This window comes from Myodes glareolus, chromosome 9 (genome assembly GCF_982192425.1).
Source record: "Myodes glareolus chromosome 9, mMyoGla1.1, whole genome shotgun sequence".
Classification (NCBI taxonomy): Eukaryota; Metazoa; Chordata; class Mammalia; order Rodentia; family Cricetidae; genus Myodes; species Myodes glareolus.
The window spans coordinates 91,184,647-91,206,993 of record NC_142034.1 but is presented as its reverse complement, the minus strand read 5'-3'; the positions used below and the strand labels follow the sequence as shown (position 1 = coordinate 91,206,993).

Sequence of the window (22,347 nt, the reverse complement as noted above, 5' to 3'; positions counted from 1 at the left end):
TTAAATCAAGTCATTTTGCTTGGGCCTACTGAGGACCCCGAGGTCACACGACTGAATCTGCCATTGCCCGGTGCAGTAGAATAACCGGGCCGAGTGAAATTCTCAACTGGGTCACCTCTTGCAGACAACTGGCTTTGTTTATTTTCTTTCCCTGCTGCACTGGCCGAAGGAATTGCATTTATTGGTCTGTCATTTTGGCATTGGGTAATGACACTTACAGTCACGTTGTTACCCAATTTGGTGGTGGTGGGGGGGGAACATCTGTCAAGCGTGTTGTTCCACACTAGCTGGTCCGGAGTCCTGTGGAGACACTCGGCTATGGTTAAAATGAGAGCTACAGACACAATGAGAATGGTGGCGGCGCCCTGAGAGTGTCGCTGTGCCCATCAGTGTCACACCTGTAGCCCAGCACTCACTGGCCTCTTGTTGCAAGGCTTGGGGAGTCACTGTCCTGTTGGCCTGGGTCGAGGAAGTTACCGGGATCCAGGACCTCCAGTTTCAGGTGTAGGGTACAGCTTGAACACGGGTGGCAGTGAGGAGCAGCCAACGTGAAGTAAGAATGAAGGGGCCTGCTTGTTGAGGTTTCTGTCCCGCCTGATACCCCACAGCTGGCAAGCCCCAAAGGAAATCACACAGAGGACTCCATAAGATTATAAACTGATTGGCCCATTAGCCCAGGCTACTTATTAGCTCTTACAACTTGTGTTAGCCCATTATTTTTATCTATGTTAGCCACACAGCTCAGTACCTTTCTCAGTGTGGCAGCTCACATGTTGCTTCTTCAGTCGTCTGGGCAGGACTGGGAGGAATGGGCTTCCTCCTTCCTAGCATTCTCCTGTTCTCATGGCCCTGACTCTACTTCCTGTCTGGTTGACCTGCCTATCCTTCATGCCTTGCCAATCAGTGTTTATTCAAAATAAACAGACAGGATGCAGACAATTCTCCTGCACCAAATGTGGTTGAAGAGAAGGTGTCTAGAGCTCAGATCGTGGGAGGCCTCTGCTACTTTGCTAGTCTGGTGTCTCTGTCTATTTCTGTTGCTAAGACAGAATAGCTGGAACTGGGAAGATTATAAAGAACAGAGCTTTATCTTGATAGATAGTTTGGGATGCTGGCAAGTTCAAGGTCAGAGGGTCACACATCGTGAGGGCTTTTTGTGATGCTTCAGCTCATAGCAGAGAGGGATAGGGTGAGCATGTGCGGGGCGGGTGGAATGCAAGGGGGACCTACTGTACAGCAGTCAGTCCGTCCTAAGGACCCAATTGCTTCTCAAGGTCCTAGCTCACAATGAACTCTCACTGTGAGTCTTAGCAGGGATGAGCCATATCCAAACCGTAGCATCTGGGCCCTTTGACTAGGAAAGGCCACTCATTGCAATGCAGTCCATGTAGGTGTGCCCAGAGTAGAGCAGGTCCAGGAGTTGGGGGTGGAAGCTCAAAGCCAAGACCTGACTGTTTGATCTCCCACTGTCTCCCAGGCTGTCTTCCAGTCTTTCCTGCCACAGTTGACCAATGGGCCAGACACATGGTCAGAGGCCAGGACTTCCTTTCTTTCCAAGATGTCTCCAGGTGAGTGCCAGTCCTGTAGCTAAGGGTCTGGAAAGTCAGGACTGGCCATGTGCCCATCTTTGCATTCATTCTGCCCCCAGGTAGAAGCAAGGGAAGGTTAGGGTCAGCAATGGTAATCCACACAGGGAGAGCTGAGTGTGGGGGCTCAGGTCTAGACTCATAGCACTAGGAATGCTCAGGCAGACGGATTCCCACAAGTTCAAGGCCGACTTGGCTACCTAGGGAGTTCTAGGCTAGCCTGGAGGGCTGCAGAATGAGACCCTGTTCTAAGCAACAACCACAATAACACGAGCAGTTCTTGGAGTTCATGGGCTTCCCTGTCTGCAGGTTTGATAAAATAATGGGTTGAAAGTAGAGTTGAGCCTATAAGAACTACACCTGAGCTGTGGACAGAATTCTCTTCCTTGCCAGTATGCCAGTACATAAGATCTATATTTTATATCATTGTATTTATAGCGGGCAGAGAGCAGCACATCCTTCCCACTGCATTGCACTGTGTGAGCTGTTAGACAGATGTGGAGGAGACTGACAGAATCTTGAGCATGTGCGCTGGCGGTGGGGATCTGAAGTCAGCCCTCTGTGGATCCTGAGGGATGTCACAGAGGATCCTTGGTATTCACTGACTCTGTGCGCTCGTCTACTGTTGAAACCGGCACAGCCTGCGTCTGGTAGTTCCTGGACACTCAGGGAACCATGAGAATGTGTGTTGCCAGCACTTCCAGGGCACGTGGTCATGGCGAAGGCCACACAGGGGTGGAGGGAGAGGTGGGGGGTGATTGGCTTCCCTGTTTCCACTCCCACACTGTAGTTGTGTGTCTCTTTCAAGGCTTGCTGTTCACATTGTTTAAAACAGTGCCCATAAAGCCAGTAAGATGGTTCAGTGGGTAAAGGCACTTGCTCCCAAGCCCAATGGCTTGAGTTCTATCCCTAAGGCCCACATAGCGGAAGGAGAGGACCAACTTCTGTATATCTTTCTCTGGTTGTGTGCTGTGGCACATGCACACACATGCATATTCCCAGAAAAATAAATAATACGCTCAGTAATATGTCACCTAAGCACAGTACTGAGGTGCCCTCTGGTGACCCTAAGCACAGGAATGTGGATGCAACTTAGTGAGAAAACACATCACCAGAGGAGCTTCCTGCAGGCCTGAGCCATGGTGCCGTGAGCCATGGAGAGCCCACTGTAACCATCAACAAAAGCAACTGTCAAGTGTACACACATGTATGCTCATGGATGCACTGTATGTGGACCGCTGAAACAGGAACAGACCCCCGCGGCTACACATTGCATGACTGTTGAGAAAATGTCGTCCCAGCATTCCCCTCAGCGCTGAGTAGTACTGTGGACGAGGGAACCACAGTCTGCACACACAGTGGAATACTATCCAGCCGTAAAAACAGCGAGGTCCTGTCATTTGTGGCGACACGGATGGAAAGAGAAGATGTGGTGCTGAGTAAAGTCAGCCAGGCACAGCGAGACAGACGGCCCCTACTCTCACTCCTATGTATAGACAGAAATGCTGGCCGTCCTGCGGCTGAAAGTGGAACCATGGTTACCAGAGGCTGGGGACTGAGGGGAAGGGCAGGGGTGGTCGATCAGCAAGTCCTCAATTATGGGTAGCAGGAGAGATCAGCTCTGGTATGTATGCTATGACTGTGAGTACAATGGACTGGCAAAATAGATCAGCAGTTAACAGTGCTTGCCGTGCAAGCCTGATGCCCTGAGTTCAATCCCCAGATGCCATAGTAGGAGGGAACCGACTCCTGAAAATTATCTTTAGACCTCGGTGTGTGTGTGTGCATGCATGTGTGCGTGCATGCTCATGCACACCTGCATATGCACATATAAACACACAATAAGAATTTTGAAAAGACAAATGTTTAGGGCTGTGGCTCCATGGTGGACTTGCGTGTGCAAGGTTCAAGCTTTGATCACCAGAACTACTGCAAGAAAAATGTGAGGAGACAGATCCATTTAACCCGATTTAAATATCACACACTGCACACACGTACTGAAGTGTGATATAGTACTCTGTTGATATACACAATCGAAGCACAAAACAGTTTTACAAAGAAAAGAAAACGTGACCAGAGTCTGCGGAAGTCTGTTCGCAGTGACTCCAAGGAGGATGTGACTTCCCTTGTGAAAGTCCCTCTGGCTACTGGGTGAGGCTTGGTGGGAGGGGCCAAGACTTAGGGCAAGAAGAAACCTCAGAAGGGAGTTCAAGATTCCTGGCGGGAGAAAAAGAGACCCGTACCAGCAATGGCACCAAGGAGGAGGAAACGGGGTGTGTGTAACAGATCGGTATGGTCATCCCTCTGTGTGTGTCAGGGACTGGCTCCAAAAGCCACAGGTGCCCTGGCCCCATGCACATTCCGCTGGGCACTCCAGCTTGCACTTGGCTTAAGAGTCCTGACACCACCATCGGCCATTACTGTAGTACCGAGGCAGTGGCAGACCCACATATGTTCAATATGCCTGCTACTTCTTTCTGAGCATTTTCATTGTGTGGTTGGTTGATTTGCCCATGGAGAGCCTGGGGTGGAGGACTGAGGGGAAACAGTTAAGGTAAATGAGAGCTTGGGAGCCGACGCAGACAGCGGAGTAGGGCCCCGAACAACGCCGAGTGTCTTGAAGGCCTATTTCTTTCTTTCTTTCTTTTATTAAATAAATGTCTCATTTCTGCACCATGTGTTTCCTTCCCTGAGAAGCGGTGGGGACGCTTGGCCCCCAGAGGCGGGCTGAGCAGCTGTGCAGGACTGGTGGCTGGGGACAGCGCGCACCGTCTGCCCCAGCCTCTGTAAACGCAGGCGGAACCAGCTGTGTTTTTCCTACCCCCTTACATCATCGCCATCATAAAAAGCCACGGGGAGGAGGGGGCTTGTGCCGAAGATCTCAGCTGTGATGAGGGAGACAAAGGGGTCCAGGAATTCGGTGCGGGGTGTGCAGTCATGACTGCAGCCACGGGGGTGGGGAGGCAGGCTGTACCAGGTGGGTTACACTTGACGACCACCGGCCCCCTTCTTCCCTTCACCGTCCGGGTCAATCACCTCCTTGTTTTAAGCAGACTCTGTTTAAAGCCTGCTCTTTGAACCCCATTGGCATGCTTGCAGCAAGGTGCTGCAGCTGGCAGGGAACCCTAGCCCCTTGCTCTCACCGCCCTCCTCCTGCAAACCTCTACCCTGAGCTTTGTCATCTGTTCTTGGCTTCTACAGAGAGTTCCCTGGCTGAAGTCAGTCCTACTCCATGTATACGTGGACCTCTGTCAATGTGGTTTCCCTGAACCACTGGGCAAAACCCATATCCATAGTGTCTGGCGACAAGCTCGCCTGCAAAACCCGTTGAACACGGCCCTGGGCCCTGTGCTTGTTTAGAAACACACATGTAAATTGCATGCCCCTTGGGGAGAATCAGGTGTCAATCACATTTTTGGGGTGTCCACCTTGTGCCAGGCCCTGCGCTAAGTGATTTTACTCGATTGAGTCACCCTCATGACCACTCTCTCAGGCGACTCCTACGGATCGCACAGGAGTCAAACGGGGTGCTGTCAGACCCTTCGGTCATGATGGCGGAGTCAAGATGTGAACACAGGCTGGCTGATCCGGAACTGTGCTCCTCGCTTGGTTATGAGTCATGGTATCACCACTGAGGAATGTGCTCTAGGATCTGCCATCTTTCTACTGCGCACTGAGGGTCAGGAGATGGAGGAACCAAGGAATAAGATGAAAATCTGACGATTCGGACCAAGCGGAATGCTCTGTCTCTCATGGGATGCTTTTCCAAGTTGTATTATTACGAGTAGGCATCTCGTTTCACCCGAGTCACACATGACTCTCCTTACTGTAAAGATGTCAAGCATCAGGACCAGGAAATATTACCTTCTTGTCTTCCCACTATTCTATCCCTGGCGATGGCTTCTGTCCCGTCTCCTAGCCTTCCTCTGTGTTTTCTGATATGTATGTCTGTGTGCCTGTTTGTGAATATGTCTCTGCCACTTCTCCCTTTTTATACAGAACTCTCCCACCGGTGTGCTGTTCTGCAACTTAACTTTTTGTCAACACATGCATCTTCAAGGTCTTGTTACCTGAGCCCCTGGAGTTCATATGAATGGTCATGTAGTGGGGTCCTCTCTCATTCATGGGATTGGTCACAGAGTATTCTGGATTATAGATCTGCCATGATTTATTTAACCCATGCAGCCAGGCACTTTCTCAACAACACAGATCGTTGGGAAAAGTTAATTACCCATGGTTACCAAATGCTAATGAAATAAACCGAGGAAGGCTGTCCACGGCGGAATACTAATTACACTATGAGAAAAGAGAAACACGTGTCTCTGGCTTTGACGTCCACGTTATCAGTTCCATTTGAGAGTGCGGTCCCCTGTTGTGTCTGCCCCGTATAATGCTAGCATCTCCATCCAGGTCCCAAACCCCAGCATCTGTCCACTGCCTTGAGAGGGAGAACCAGCTGCAGACTGCCTGAGATCTTGAACCCTCCTGGCACCAGGACAAGAGCTGGCTAAACTCTGTCGTGGAAGAGGTGCCAGAAAGCAACTCAAATTCCACAGTCATCTCACTCAGTTTTACTCAGTAAAACCCAAACACCCATTTTTGTTGAGACCTTGGCGAGCCCTGGGACCCACTGGGGGGCCTGTGTGCCTCTGCACGTGTCTGAAATATGTCAGGCAGGTGTTTCCAAAGAGACCTTCTGCTCCAGGGAAATATATCCTGATGTAATCTGACTAATTTGGCTTTTGCCTGACTTTCAAGAGAACGGGCTGTTTGTCATGCTTGTCATGGGAACAGTTGCCGGCCACTTCAGATGGGGCTTTGTAATGTGAGCCAGGAGAACCCCGCAGGTGCCTTCACCCTGCTTTCATTTCACATCTCACGTTTTGTTTACGTTAATGTGTTTCTTGGGAGGAATTAAAAAAAAAAAAAAGGAGGTGGGGATGGGCTTAACAGGTCATTTTTTATCTTCTTATTATTGTTAGAGGAGATGGGTTTCTATTAAGAAAATTAGCATTTCGCACAGGGCTGAAGGAGTCCTGTTGGTGGCAGGAAAGACAGGTCAGAGGCCATGCTCCTCAGAGCAATCCCCCAGACACATCCTCAGGAGCCACATACCTGCAGCCTTGGCAGAGGCATCAATTAGAGAGCTGCCACCTTGCTCATGCTTGGCTACTGCACAGGGCTCACCCAAAGCTCTCTTTCCCCCTCAAAGTTGGGCAGCTCTGAAAAATCATAAAATTATGAATTCAACTTTGTTTTCAGTCAAAGGGGAAGAAACAGCTCCTGAGATGCCAAGGTCATGTGAGGGGCAGAAGGACTGCGCCACACACTCCCGTATGTTTACAGAGCGTCCACAGTCAAACCGTGTACAGGAAGGGGGAGGGGATGGGGTGGGCAGGCACCACCGAGGACCAGTGGGGGTGGGGATGGGGTGGGCACCAGTGGGAACCAGTGGGGATGGAGATGGGGTGGGCACCAGCGGGGACCTGTGGGGACGGGGATGGGGTGGGCACCAGTGGGGACCAGTGGGGATGGGGTGGGCACCAGCGAGGACCAGTGGGGATGGGAGGGGACTGCCGCAGTGTGAGGGCCAGGGAGGGGATTTCCCTGAAACTGGAGAGGAGGCCGACAGGTTGCTCAGGTGAAGGTGCTTGCAGAGTTAGCCTGGTGACCTGAGTTCAATCTCCCGTGCCCATGTAAAGGTGAAAGGGGGGACAGCTCCACAAAGTTGCCCTCTGACGTGGGGCATACACAGATACGCATAGTGATTTGTAGTAATAGCAATAGCAGTAGTAATAATGATAATAATACTTGTAAATGGAGACTGCACTTCCGTTTCCTGGCCTCCCAGACTAGAATAATCACACAAAATTATATTAATTCAACTCTGTTTGGCCAAATTAGTTAGATATATTCCTAGCTAGGTCTTACATATTAAATGTAACTCATTTCTATTATTTTATATTAAACCACGAGGCTCGTGGTTTGTTATCTCACATTTTGCTTCTTGGGCGGCTAAACGGTGTTTGCCTGATTCCACCTTCTTTCTCCTTGTGTTCAGTTTAGTTTTTCCGCCTAGCTATATTCTACCCTTCCATAGGCCAAAGCAGATTCCTTATTAACCAATGGTAATAAAACATATTCATAGCGTACAGAGGGGAATCACACATCTAATACTCTTTAAGTTACAAAGAGAGAGGAGGGAAATGAAATGTGGAGCCTGGTTGTAACCTGAGTATTGCTTCTTGCAGGTTGAGGCCGTAAGTTGCCATAATCAGTGTAGAATATGGGATGTGTCTGTCACTGTGGGCTTGCCTGTGTCCTGGAAATTGGTTCAATAAAACCCAGGTCCCAGTTTCTTGTCTTTTGTGGGGGAATTCCTTGCTCTGATCTCACCAGGTCCTGGGCGGCTGTTTTTATGCCCTGTCTCTATCCTCAGTCTCATGAGCTGACCTGCTTCACTCGTGTCTCCGAGGGAACCTTGGCACCTTCGCCAGTTCCCCCAAGAAAGTCTGTCCCCAATATGTCACGACTTTAGGGACATTATTGATGATTGGTGAGGTCATATTTAACAGCTGCATTCCAGACCGCAGAGCCTACCGCCATCTGGTCTCTCTGGATTTCTTTCCTCTCTCAGAGAAATAAAAGATCCTCCCTTCCTCCTCTGAGAGCCCCACCCTGATGTGTCCTGGTACCCGTGGGTCTGTTCCTGCAGCTTGTACCCTTGCCTTACCAAGTGTAAGAGTAAAACGTTTAACTCGTCTGCAAATGGTTCCCCAGAACATTTCAAACAGTGTTCCGCAGGCCCAGAGTCACATGTGGTCACAGCCACTACCACCGCAAAAGGCCTTTATGGACCAGTAGACAGTTGTCCAGGGAGTGGGTGGGGCTGGCCTACAGTCACTATGAGGTAAGAGACCAAAGTTCCTGCTTCCTGTCCTGGCACATTCAGCTTCAGGTGACCTACCTCCCATTTCTCTGTGGATGACTTTCCCCTGATGGAGTACCACACAGGCATAGACTGCTATGCATGCATCCTTGCTTCTCCCCGCTAGAGTCTTCCTTAAACATGCTTCTTCCTCCCCACTGCCCTCCACTCTCAGGAAGGAGGACGAGGAGAGAGAGAGCCCAACAAGCTTGGCCTAAAGCATCCAAGGCTGGCTTATTGGAAGACATCATTAGGAAAGGTAAGAGCAGTTCTGAAACAGATGAGGCAGGGATGCAGTCGTTACACAGAGAAAAACTCGCTACAGTCTCAACTCAAACTTGGATGATATCTTTCTTCTGCGAGCATCCAGATGTATGCATGCTGTTTCATTGGACTTATTAAATGAATTGCGATATGATCTAGTTATATGCATGACCCTTACAGGAAGAGATTGGTGAATTAGTTCTGGGCACACTTGTGTATCGCCCAGCTTAGACACTGGCACAGTACACCAACATACCACTGTATGAGTGAATGCAATATTATCACTATGCTCTGAGAAGTTCCGAAGGACCTCTAATGCTTCAGTGCTAAGAGAAATGCTGCTTTGGTGACTTTGTTCATTGATTTTGGTCCATATATATAGTTGTCCCTCAGTATCCAAGAGGAGTTAGCTTTATGATTCCTGTGGATAGTAAAATACAAGGATTTAGGCGGTATATATGGTACATGTATGTATGCATACACAGAGAGGCATATACATATGCATAACCACATACAAGTGCACAGACATATGGGATTTGCATATATCCTACTCAATTTTCTTTGTACTTTAAGTCTCTAAATTATTTATGCATGCTATCTAACAATGTAAATGTTAGGTAATAGTTTTTAAGCATGTGTATTAATCCTCAGAGAATTTTGTACAATGTATTTTGATTGCATAAACTCCTCATTCTTGCCCTAACTCTTCCCAGATCCACCTTCCAGCTCCCCTGCTTCCCTCAACTTTGTGACATTTTGTTTTGTTTTGCTTTGTTTTTCAAGACAGGGTTTCTCTGTGTAACAGCCCTGACTGTCCCAGAACTAAAGACTAGGCTGGCCTTGAACTCACAGAGATTCACCTTCAATAAACACTTTTATATAAGTGTCTGTGAAGTACACTAAAAATTACGTTTATATGTGTTTTTTCCAAACATCCTTAGTGTTACTTATTCCTTGCCCACCCCACCCCCGTCTCCCAGGAAACAGTTTTTATACCACACTCTATTAGAATATTGACAAGATGCAGCCTGTATATGTTAAGTGCAAATGTGGCTGACTCACAAACACGGACTCTGGGATATGGAGGGCCCCTGTGTATATGTTTTAGAAAGAATATGTCACTCGATGAACCGTTCTCAAACTTTGAAAAGGTCTAATTTATGAATCTCTTCCTGTATGATTCGTGGTCTCTGTGTTTCAGAAAATCTTTGTAGCAGGTTCTCAAGTGTATCCCAGGAGTGGTACCACTGTGCCTTTTATATCCAGGTCCAGCTGTCACCAGAACCAGGGTCTGAATGTGATCTGTGGTCAGGAGCCAATACAACATTCCTTTAGGAGGTGTGATCGATCCAGAAAAACCTGCAGATGATTCCGTTCTTCCCACACAGCTCGGTTGCACGGCCTCCCTGTAACCAGGGAGCTCTGTGGGTTTGTTGTGGAATGAGCCTCCTCCCTTTCAGCTCCTATGGTGTTGAGGCCATGTTTTAATTCTAGTTAAAACATGATACCATGCTTTATTTGAATTGAAGACCTTTATATATTATGGTTGAACTGACTTCCATACAACTATGAGTTTTTTTTAAAGATTTATTTATTTTTTTAAAATTATGTGAGTGTGGGCATATCTGTGCGGGTTTGTGAATGTGAGTGAGAATGTCTATCGAGGACAGAAGAGGGCATCAGATCCCCTGGAACTGGAGTTACAGATGGTTGTGAGCCACCCAGTGTGGGTACTGGGAACTGAACTTGGGTCCTCTGGATGAGTACATACCTTTCTTTTCTCCTAGAAATACATATAATTTTTAGTTTGTGTTCTTTGTCTGCATGTACATTTGTATGAAGGTGTCAGATCCCCTGGAACTGGAGTTACAGACAGTTGTGATTTGCCATGTGGGTGCTGGGAATTGAACCTGGGTCCTCTGGAAGAACAGTGGGTGCTCTTAACCACTGAGCCATCTCTTCAGCCCCAAATTATTATTCTTTATGTATATCAACACTGTTAAGTTTAATTTATCTGATGCTAGTAAAGATACACTTTTTAAAAAAATCTAAACTTTAATTATATCCACTTTTTAGTGGTTTTATAGATACAGTTCCCCCATCTTTATATTTTCAACTTCTTTGGGTCTTTTATTTGTGTCTCTCATAAGCAACACACTTCTGAAAAACAAGTCCAGATGAGCAATATTTCTGCTTTAATTCGGAATTTTTAATCTGCTTTTGGATCTAGGCTCTTTCTTTTTCTTAGTGCTTTTTTTTAGAATCACTGAAGAGTTCTTTGCAATGTCTACAGGTTTGTGGGAAAAATGCAAAATGTCCAAAAGGCCATGTTGATGGGTTGGAGGCCAGAAAATGCACTTGCAATTATGGCCATACCCTTTTAAAATTTAGTTAAAAAAAAACTGGAAGGAAATGCATGGAACCAGGTTGAACCAGCAGCAACACAACACACATATGCACAGCCCAGTGACTGAGTCTGTCTCCCGTGGAACCAGTCATCACTATGTGACTCTGGAAGCCGTTGTCTCCCAAATGGAAGTCTTATATCCTTTAGGGCTCTCTGCTTCCTCACCTACCAGTCCTCAAAGTTGCTACTCTGTTTCTTGTTTCTAATATGTTCTTCTTTTTAAAAACAAACAAACAAACAAAAACCTTCTCTTTTACAATCTCCCTGCCCCCACCCTGGGATTTTGCTAAAAAGCTTGTGTGGATATGAAAAACAGACACTAAAAAGAACGAGGAATGTTTTCTGGAAAGGACATAAGCCAGTATGAGGGATGGGCACTGAGCCCTGAGCCAGAGGGAGGGAGGAGGACTCATTTGGGGACCATAGCTCACAGGTGCCTCTTAGCTACCCAGGCAGACAGGCAGGCAAGCTCTTAAGATGCCTACTATTCTGTGAGCTGCCCAGGGTCTAACGTGGGCTTAGTGGAGGGGGCCAGTTTTGTCTGCCTTCCCACCCCTGGGAATTCATGAGGTCGCAGACCGTGTTGTTTCCAGTCTCCAGAATCGTTCTACCGCCCATCGCAGCCCCCACTCACCCTGGCGATCGCCGGTGTTACCTCATGATGCGTGCACGCGTGCCAGGAAAGCTCCTGAACTGAATTCCTAGTGGTTGCCTGGCCCTCTTTCCCGTTACTGCTTCGTGAGCTCCTCTGTCCCCTGCAGCTAGCTGCCCCCGAGAAATGGCTGAGGCCACTCGAGTTCCCAGGAGTCAAAGTGGGCTGAAAGGAAGTGCAAGCTCAGGGGAAAATATCTGAACGATAGATTCATTGGGTCTCTCATGGCTTTAATGACCAAGGTGGGAGGAGAGGAGTAATAGTGAGTGACATTTATACAGTGTGTTGCAGCTTACATAGCTCTTGCATGCATATTACCTCATTTACCCCGGATGGAGTTCAGGGTGGGGTCCAAGCAGGAGGCAAGACTTTGCCTGTCTGAGTCTGCGTTCTGGCCCTGCCTGCCACTTACTGTGTGTCCCGGGAATCCTCTTGCGTCTGTATTCCCGGTTCCTTAAGTGCGCCACGAAGGCGCAGCTTGTGACTGTCCTGCAACCCTGTGAGGATGAGATGAGCTAATGCCTGTAAAATACTCCGAAGAGGGCCAGGAGCATAGTAAACACTAAGTAAAACTTGGTTTTTACTACTTCGTCCTCTCAATGGGCCCAGGAGATGTGCAGACGTATCCCGTTTTATAGGCAAGCCGAATAGAGCACAGACGATAGTGTGACCTATCTGAGGTCACCCAGCAAAGAAGTGGGGATGACAGGTAGGGCTAGGACCAGGCCTGCCTGGGCCCAAAGCCTTGCCCTTGTAGCTCTTCGTGCCAAGTCCTCTGGTGCACATTTGGCTTAGGCACTCAAGCAAGACACACACATTATACCGCAGCGGCTCGTGTAGCAGCATGTTTAAGAAGATTATTTGTCCAGATGATCTCAGACGTAAGCGAGGTCAGCGTCGCTGGGGAAGCTCTTCGGTCCTGTCTGAGTGGGATGGAAATGAGGGCCACGTACCAGGGCAGCTCTGCATCTGTTGGCTCTGAACGACTTAGACTTCTCACTGGTCCGGGTCGATCACTTGGCATGGCCACCTTGGCGCCATCAAGAGACACAGTGAGCGTGGGGTTCTGGTGTCAGCAGGAGGATTACTCCACGATGCCACTAACGAATGGTGGCATCGATACAGAGCCTACCGCGGCCGCGAGGTGCCGTTTCAAGTTCACACAATGTACTTCTGTGGTTTTCTATGACAGTGTGACCGCAAGTGTGAGTACCGAACCATAACCTGACGATGGCCTCAGTGCCACTAAGGAATACTGCACAAAACTTCATTATGGAGCAAATGGCTTCTTAACTCTCATCTCTTCATCTTCTGGCGACAGTACCCTGATTGTCCCCACTCAGTCTGCCCTTGGACAGACCTGTCTCCATCCCCGGCCTGAGGAACAACATACGATACAGGTCTGGCTAATTTGTCACCGTGCATGAGGACCACAGGCCACAGTCACTGGAGAAGCGGCACTTCCCTTCTTCTGAAGAAACCCGGGCTCTTGAAGCATTCTGGCTTTTGAGCAAGAAAGTCTCAGGTGGCAGGAACAACCTGTCTGGGAATGGGGCTGTCCCTGAGACAAACAGTCCCCAGTCCTTTGCTGGCTTGGCTTTTTTGATTGCACCTAGTACCAAGCCCTGCAAAGTGTAGAGTGTCGAGCTCTGGGTTAAAAAAAAAAAGAAGAGGGGAAGTGGTATGGTACAAGGGTCTATATTATATTTTAAATAAATGCTGATTGGCCAGTAGCCAGGCAGAAAGTATAGGCAGGACAACCACACAGGAAGTAGAGGTGGATCAAGGAGAACAGGAGAATTCTGGGAAGGAGGAAGCCCATTCCTTGGCTGTCCTGACCCAGCTGTAGAAGAAGCAAAATGTGACTGCCTCGCCAAAAAGGTATCAAGCAACGTGGCTAACATATATTAGAATAATGGGCTAATAAAAGTTATAAGAGTTAATAAGAAGCCTGAGCTAATTGGCCAATCAGTTATAAATAATGTAGACCTCTGTGTGATTTCTTTGGGACTTAATGACTGCGGGAACAAGGCAGGACAGAAAACTCAGTCAACACTGGGTGGTGCAGACATTATGTCCTCTCAATAGGCCAATAGCTACTTAAAGGAAGAAGCAGACTCCGAAGTCTGGAGTGAGCCAGCTAGAAAGCTCAGGTGACTCCCAAGCCCTTGTGGGAAGGACACAGTTGCTCTGCTCAGAAGGCTGGCGTCTGAAGGGAGTGCCTGCCTTCCGCCTTTCCCTGCCTGCAGGCGGGGAAGTGTTTGCTCAGAGAAATGTCACAACAGCAGGGATTCTGGTGCCGTGGGGAGGCCTCTTTGACTCTATCCTTCATCACCCTCAATTGTCCTCCTGACAGCCGGATCAGAACCAAATTGGATTTAATGCATTTCACAATTTTGTTGAACAAATTTGTGGATTAAGGGAACAAATTAAACCCACATTTTTATTTGGCATCATCAAAAATGTGACATGCAAACTGGAAATGGACATTCCCGGTCTTGGAATAGACACAGTGAATCCCAAACCCTTCCTTCCCGGAATTTTCTTTCGAGGGTGCTTTCATCTGAGATTCTTGGGAAGTCTGGTTCCAAATCTTACCTGAGAGCTGGGCCGTGGTTCTCAGGTCACTACTGGGCCTCAGCATCCTTCCTTAAGGTGTGGATGCTTTCTACCCTACCCTGCATTCAATTCTACTTTCCACACCTTTCCCCATGTAAGATGTTTTGCATTCCTGTCTCTGTAGCTGCATTCACAGATATGGCACGTTTGAGTCAATCCCAGTGCCCTATCCTTTCTCTGAACTCTGAGTTGAGCCAATAAATATTTATATAGCTCATTGGTAATTAATTAGGCGACTTTGGCACTCTATCCAATGGCTTGTAAATCAATGTAGATATTTCATTTTCCCTACCTCTGTTTCTTGGCTTCTCCAGAGCAAGGCAAGCTATTAGTGGGCAGGGAACATGATTTCCACTTGGCTGTGTGTGTGCGCTACATGTAGTAGCATGCAATGAATATTTATGCCCTTATAAATTTAATTGACATATGATTACTCAACACTAAAATGCAAATTTTTAAGAGAGAAAGGAGCTTATCTTGGCCAGGCTGAATGGAAGGGAGAACCTGGGGAATGGCAGCTTCTATAATGGCTCTGATGCCAAGCGGGCTTGAAACGTGCCTCCTACTCACAGGTAGGAAATGCTTACAATGATGTGCCCACTCAGGGGCCTCAGTTTCCACTTCCTGAACTGGAAATATCACTAGTACCTTACCAAATCCCCACCATAGCACCATGGAACAAGAAACAGCCTCGGAATGCTAGCCACTCCCAGTCTCATGGTCTTTGGGGGTACACACACCCATGACCAGCCGGACAGTACCAAAAATAGATTTCATCCGGAACAGTAGTTCTCAATCTGTGGGTCACAACCCCTTTGGGGTTAGATGACCCTTTCATAAGCGTTGCCTAAGACCAATAAAATGGCAGATATTTACATTATGCTTCATACTGGTAACAAAATTACAGTTATGAAAATAATTTTCTGGTTGGGGAGGGTCACCACAGCATTCGGAAGGTGAGAACCACCGGCCTAGAGTATCATAGTCTCATTCTTCTTTTTTTAAATTTTTATTATTTATTTATTTATTAAAAATTTCCACCTCCTTCCCACCTCCCTCTTTCCTCCCCCTCCCTACCTCCCCCTCCCTTTCTAGTCCTAAGAGCAGTCAGGGTTCCCTGCTCTATGAGCAGTCCAAGGTCCTCCCCTCTCCATCCAGGTCTATAAAGGTGAGCATCCAAACAAAACCAGGCTCCCACAAAGTCAGTCCATGCAGTAAGTGGATGTAAGGGGAGATGGGTGGAGAGAAGGGAGAAGGGGAGGATTCGGGAGAGCTTGGGGGAATGGGATGGGTGGGATGGAGGAAGGGTGGATATGGGAGCAGGGAAGTAAATATCTTAATTAAGGGAGCCATTTTAGGGTTTGCAAGAGACTTGACTCTAGAGGGGTTCCAGGGTCCAAGGAGAGGTCGCCCAGTCTCATTCTTCTAAAGATTTATTCAGGTCTATAAATGAGTAGGCACACCATGCATATGCAGGTGTCCACGGAGGCCAGAAGAGGGCATCGGAGCCCTTGGAACTGGAATCACATGTGTTTGTGAGCAGGTGTGGTGCTGAGGGCTGTTCTGCAAGACAGCAAACGTTTGTCACAACCAAGCCATCTCTTCAGCCCCAGACTCCGATTCCTAAAGAATAAACTACCTAAGGGATTGCAGTTTTCTTCACCATGGAAGTCAAAGGAATTGAAAAAAAAAAAAAAGAGTAGCCCATCCCAAGCAAGAAAACTCCAGGCTACCTCTCTGGAGAGCCAGACGGACAACATAGCGGGTTGCCTAAAGTTTCTTTAAGTAAAGAGAGGAGAGACTCCGTCAACTGAAGCTAATTAAAAGGCTTTACTTATATGCGATGTTGACCTCATGTTCCAGATTCCTGCAACAAAGAGATGTAGATAATTGGGGAGTCTTGACATTTCCCCCACTGACCGCTTCAACCCAACAAGATCAAGCACGTTTCTTCCACTGCTCCACTGTGCTTGGAGGTCAGGAACTCAAGCCACGGCTCAGCTTATGAGCAGAAGAAAGCGAGTCCCGAGGCCTGGGGAGCAGCTCCCTGCACCCATCTCCAGTCTGCTCCTTAGGGCCTCCTGCTGCTGTTCTCACGCACGTGCCGCTGGGTCAGTGCCCATGGTGCAGCGTCCGCTCAGTTCTTCCCTGGAAACTGCAGCTGCTTGCTCCATAGTTTTCAGGTTTGCTACCCTCTGAAATTACCTTGCCTTTGATTTCCCATTAGTCTGTGATCTTGTTCCCCGTGTGTGATTGACACACGCAGCCTAATAAATAATTGAAAAAAATAGCTATGTGGTGTGCATTTGACTCTGTGTGTGTGTGTGTTTGTATACGTGTGTGCGTGTGTGTGTAGGCTTGATGTTGACACTGGCCATTAGGAATCTTCCCTGATTGTTCTTTACCTTTCTCACTGAAACAGCCCCGCAGTTGAACCCAGAGCTCCTGGACTCAGCCAGTCTGACTAACCAGGTTGCTATAGGGCTGTCTTTCTCCCACTCCACAGTCCTGGGTTTATTTCAAAGGACCACGAGGTCACTTTGTAGTTTGTAATTGTATTTTTTATACCCAGGAGCAGAGGGCCAAGATTGAAAGGACCCACAATTATTGTTGTGGCTCATCCTGTGCTTTTGTTTTTAATTGAAAATAATTTATTTTTCATATAGTATATTCTGATCATGGTTTCCCCTCCCTCATCTCCTCACTAATCCACTAATCCAATTCCATGCCTCTCTCTCTTTCTTTTCTTTCTTTCTTTCTTTGTCCCGCGCTACCGTCTCGCCAGCAAGAACCACGCGGTACACATAGGATACTTCTGCAGTAAAGCTTTAATGCCCCTTGGGAGAGCGGGCATCAGCCAACATGGCGGAGACCCAGATAAGATGGAACCCATCCCTTATATAGGAAACAGACCCTGCTTTGGACGTGTCACTCTTGGATAGGTCCGCTGCTCCCAGTCCCAGGTGATGCCTCGGGAGTAGGCGGGGACTCAGTGGGAAATTACCGAGCACATGTGCGTTCACCTGGCGGTGAAGCCGGATGTCAGCGCCATCTTGATAATGGAGAATGTGGCTGCGGCCTTCTACATCTCCCCCTAATTTTACTTCTTTGCAGAAAGGCAACTCCCTAGGAAGGTAAAGATAGAGGTCGCACTTCCCAAAATGAAAACATAAAAAATGGGCTTACACGGAATCTGTCCCTAGGCTCATGACACCTGGAACCTATCCAGCCTGCCCTCTGCCAATTTTCTGGGAAAGGGAATATACGGCAGGAAACCCTTAAGCAAAGCGACTTATCTCTCAGAGAGGGCCATTCTCTGTGCGATGCTCTTCAGCTCAACAACCTTCAGGGCTAGCTAAGCCAAGCACTCCACCCTGTGCAATGGACCACAGTCCTAGGGGTGCAGGAGCTGGTTGGCTTAAACCTTACTGCTTTAACATAGATAGCCACATATCAGTAGAGGCCCCTGTTCCAGGGCAGCCAGCGCTTGTGCAATAACCACTTTGTCCCTACGATTTTGGGATTTGAGTCAGCAGACCATCCAGAGGAGAAACACTAATCCATAGCATAGGACTGTTCCAAAACATTTCCACCCCCACCCATTCTTTGAAGTAGGGGAATGAGGGATACGGCCCAGGACTGGAGTCCTACGGCCAAACTTATAAATCATCTCTAGGACGGTAGGGAGGGGGCCCAGAGTCTTATTGGTTGTAAAAAATCGAGGAAACACCGCCATCCTATGGCTGACTGGTAACAGCTTCAGGAAGGCTGAGAGTGTCCTCCATCGGTGCTCTGTCATCCATCCGCAAAATGGCAGGAGGAACAGCAGCCAGGTCCTCAGGCGAATCCGTGTGTTGTGGATCACTCTTCACTGTTCGGGTCAATCGCTCTGGCAGCCAGAATGGGCTTTCTTGATCCTGTGGGAAGACACAAACAGCTCCCCTGGATCTCAATAAGATGGGATCCGGGCCTTTCCATTCATTAGAAAGCACATCTTTCCACTTAACCAAATCTTTGGGCCGCTGCGGATCCGAACAATGTCGTGTTGTAGCATTTTGGCCATTATCATCCAGATTTAAAAAAATTATGGTGAACAGAGCCATGGCGATGGCCATTCTTGGCATCGGGGGCAGTTCCTTTATTATTCCCCCCCTTTTTGTTTAAATAGATATTTATCCAATTTTTAATTTAAATAATCATGGCATTTTGTAACCTATTTTGAAGATATCCATAGTGTTTAGTAGAAATAACTGACAGGATAAGGGAAACTGATAGCAAGCAATAACTGACAAAACAAGGGGAAATCTAGCAGCATAGCAATGGCACAGCAACAACAACATTGCAATGTACAACAACACAGCAATAACTGACAGACCAAGGGCAGGAGCTGGACCATTCCTCAGGAACCCGCCAGCTCCGCAGCAATTAGGCCAGACAGCTCCATAGCAGAGGCTTTGTCCTCAGGCCTCTGGACAGATGAATCCACAGCATGAATAGTAGTATTTTTAGAAAAAAAACATAAACTCTTTTCCCAAAATAACATTTAAGAGTATTAAAAAACTCAGTGTAAAAATTTAGCACAGTCAGTACTGGAAGTAGGCTGGTCTTAAACTTAGAGACCTATAGGTCTCTGTTTTAAAGAGCAATCTTGTTTGTCTGTGTCATTACAGCAGGCCCTGTTTGTTGATATTAGATTTAAGATTTATTGGCTCCCGTATTTTTTGCTGGTACGGTGGCCTTGGGTTCCAGAGCCCGCCCGCCATCCAAGGGCTGTGCTCGGCCCTAGGCCTGCTCGCTGTGCGGATCCCCGTGTCCCAAGCCAAGAAGTGGCGGCTCCACCCCCAGGCGCCCCTGCCTTCCCCGCGGGGCTAGCCTAGTTCTCTGAGGCTGTGTTGGTGGCGGAGTGTGGCGGGAGCCGACACCCAGACCAAGGCTGCACAGGCCGGCAATAACTCAAGGTCCGCGCCAGAGCTGCTGCGGCTCAAGGGGCCGATGGGAGAGGCGGCGAACAGGGCCGCTTCCCTACTAGCCAACTCTCAACACCTGTGCCACAGCAAAAGCGGCTGTAAACTCTCACAGATCCAGCCAACGACCCAATCACCCCGAAATCCAAGGGCCCTTCGCATCCATCTCCCTGCGGAACCCGAAACACCAGACAAGCCAAGCGTATACACAGCAATCTTTTAGGAGGACTTGAGTTCTTAAAATGCTAAGCAGTTCTTAAAAACTTAAGTCGCACTATGTAGATGTAATACGGTACTGCCTGTTTACTGCGTCTAAACCTTAATTGCGCTTTTATTATGATAAATACGACCAGCCTTGCCTGAAGTTAGCATCGTTTAGCATAGCCAAATGGAATCAGAGCCATTTTACCCTCAGAGACCCTCACAGTTTTAGGTACATTGTAAGCCTTCTGGCCCGGCTGCCTGTGGCACCGCTGTGACATCCTCCAGGCCAGGCACCAACCGAGCCGCACCAATTGAGCCGGCGCAACGTGCTCCCCACCATAGCCACAGAGCAAAGCTCCGCTCCAGCCGCCCTCCAGCCCCAGCTGCACCCACTCCGCGCCCAAACCGGTGTACGGAGCAAAGCTGAACTCAGAGAAGCAGGCTTGAAAGGACCTCATTTAATCTTTAAGGGAATTTGGGCGTCGTTTAGTCTCTTTGGCTGCTTCCTGCTGTTATTGGGCCGCTGCATTTTAGGGGTATACATTACAACATTTCAGGAGGTCTCGGTGATTCAAACCACATAAATCCCAAGTACACCCTTAGGCTCTCCTTTTCTGTGGAGACGAAAACAGAACCTCTTTCCCAAAACATCATATCCTTAGCAGTTTCTAAGTTTAAATATCTTTCTCCTATCCAGTACACAAAAGACAACACATATAACATAACATAAAGCTTTTGACCTTGTAAATCAGCCTTCTCCCCCATTTTTACTTTTTTAAAATCACTGGGAGGTCCTTTTTAACTTATTTTCTTTTCTGTCTCCCCCATTCTTTACCGGAGGGTCATTTTTTAACTTATCTGGGTGCGCGCACAACCTCCCACTGCTGCTCAGTTTCTGATATGCTCTCTGTACTTTAGAACGTACCTCTCTGAGCACGCATTCCTGCAGTTCTGAATCCTCCTTGTGTCCAAGGGGTCTCCGGCGGTGCAAAGTTCTTCTTTTTCCCGGGTATCAGCACCAGATGTCCCGCGCTACCGTCTCGCCAGCAAGAACCACGCGGTACACATAGGATACTTCTGCAGTAAAGCTTTAATGCCCCTTGGGAGAGCGGGCATCAGCCAACATGGCGGAGACCCAGATAAGATGGAACCCATCCCTTATATAGGAAACAGACCCTGCTTTGGACGTGTCACTCTTGGATAGGTCCGCTGCTCCCAGTCCCAGGTGATGCCTCGGGAGTAGGCGGGGACTCAGTGGGAAATTACCGAGCACATGTGCGTTCACCTGGCGGTGAAGCCGGATGTCAGCGCCATCTTGATAATGGAGAATGTGGCTGCGGCCTTCTACATTTCTTTCTTTCTTTCTTTCTTTCTTTCTTTCTTTCTAACAAAAACCCAATAAACAAAAATAGCTGAATAAAACAGCACAAACAAACAAACAAAAAAGAAAACAAACAAACAAAAACTGTAACAATTGTCTAAATTATTCTATTATTAATTAAAAAAAAACCCTCGTGAATCAGATATGGGGTTAAAACCTGCTTGCTCAGAGAAGCGGTGGAGAAGCGACCAGTGAGTGACCGCCTCTCTGTCTCCTTTCTTGATCTAAAAGGCCAAATGCCTTTCGAAGCCTCTCCCCACTACTTCCCTTGTCTCTCTTTAGTTCCTCTGGCCTCCAAAACCTTTCTGCCTGTCTGAACCTGCTGTCCGTCTACCACCCCATTCATCTGTTTCTTTTAACTCGGTCCTACCTTTCCACCTCTGTAGGTGGACCCCACTCTACAGCTCTGCGCAAACCTGCGACCCTCTCAGCCCAACTCCAGAAGGGCAGACCTCCTTCTGAGACTTCCACAGACCCCTTTGCCTTTCTGTCAGTGTCTTAGCTGTGGCCTGGGAGCATCTTTGGAACTCCTTGGCTACTTAGCCCTTAGAGCTACTCTACAATGTCCATCCACAGGTGTATATCAGTGTACTTACTGTGATAGGGAGAGTGTAGTCTACGAGTTAATATTCGGAATTAAGCTTGGGGATGGGGGATGAGCCATGTTTGCCTTGGCTGGGGCCATCGAGGAAAGTGGGACTATATGGTTAACTGCTGCTGCCATGTTGAGGCTTCTGTACCGTGTGTGTGTGTGTGTGTGTGTGTGTGTGTGTGTGTGTGTGTGTGTGTTGATAAATTTAGACATTGTGGAAAAGCAAGCATATTCATCTTTTTCTGATATAGCATACCCGTGGCAGCTCCGGAAGCTTGCTGGTCCTGATCCTCACATAGCATTTGTCTCACATGTGTCTAGAGCCCTGGTAGTGACCCTCAGCTTGGTTGACCATCTTGGAAGTCAGGTTGTCAGAGTCCCTGGAGGGGACTGGCCCCAGGCTGTTTCTTTTATCAGTCAGATCTTTCTAAAGTACTGGGGCCCCTGAGTATCCACAGGGGTCTGACTTTAGAATTCCTCCAGATACTAGAGCCTAAGGATGTTGAGGTCCCTCATATAAAGTAGGTACAGTGTGGATAATCTAAGCTGCCCTCATCCTGTTTGCAGTCGTCTCTAGATGGCTTCATGTGCCGGTACAAGGGAAATGGATACGGAGAGCTGTCATGCTGCGCTGTTTAGAGAGTGAGGACAGGGCTGTGTCTACAACAGTTACACTGGTTTCTCTTGAAGAGCTCTAAGGCATGCGTCAGAGCCTCCATGGGTCCCGGAGTTGGCTGCACGTAGGTTCTC

The 22,347-nt window shown here is 48.1% G+C and overlaps 1 long non-coding RNA gene across 1 annotated transcript; it reads right to left on the bottom strand.

Annotated features, from left to right (window-relative positions):
- Positions 1 to 17,266: 17,266 nt before the first annotated feature.
- LOC148121019 (uncharacterized) lies at positions 17,267 to 20,971 on the bottom strand. The gene is made up of 2 exons (XR_015738899.1): positions 18,832 to 20,971; positions 17,267 to 18,373 (listed from the first exon to the last, which is right to left on the bottom strand). It is a non-coding gene; the product is annotated as an uncharacterized LOC148121019 (long non-coding RNA).
- Positions 20,972 to 22,347: the final 1,376 nt, after the last annotated feature.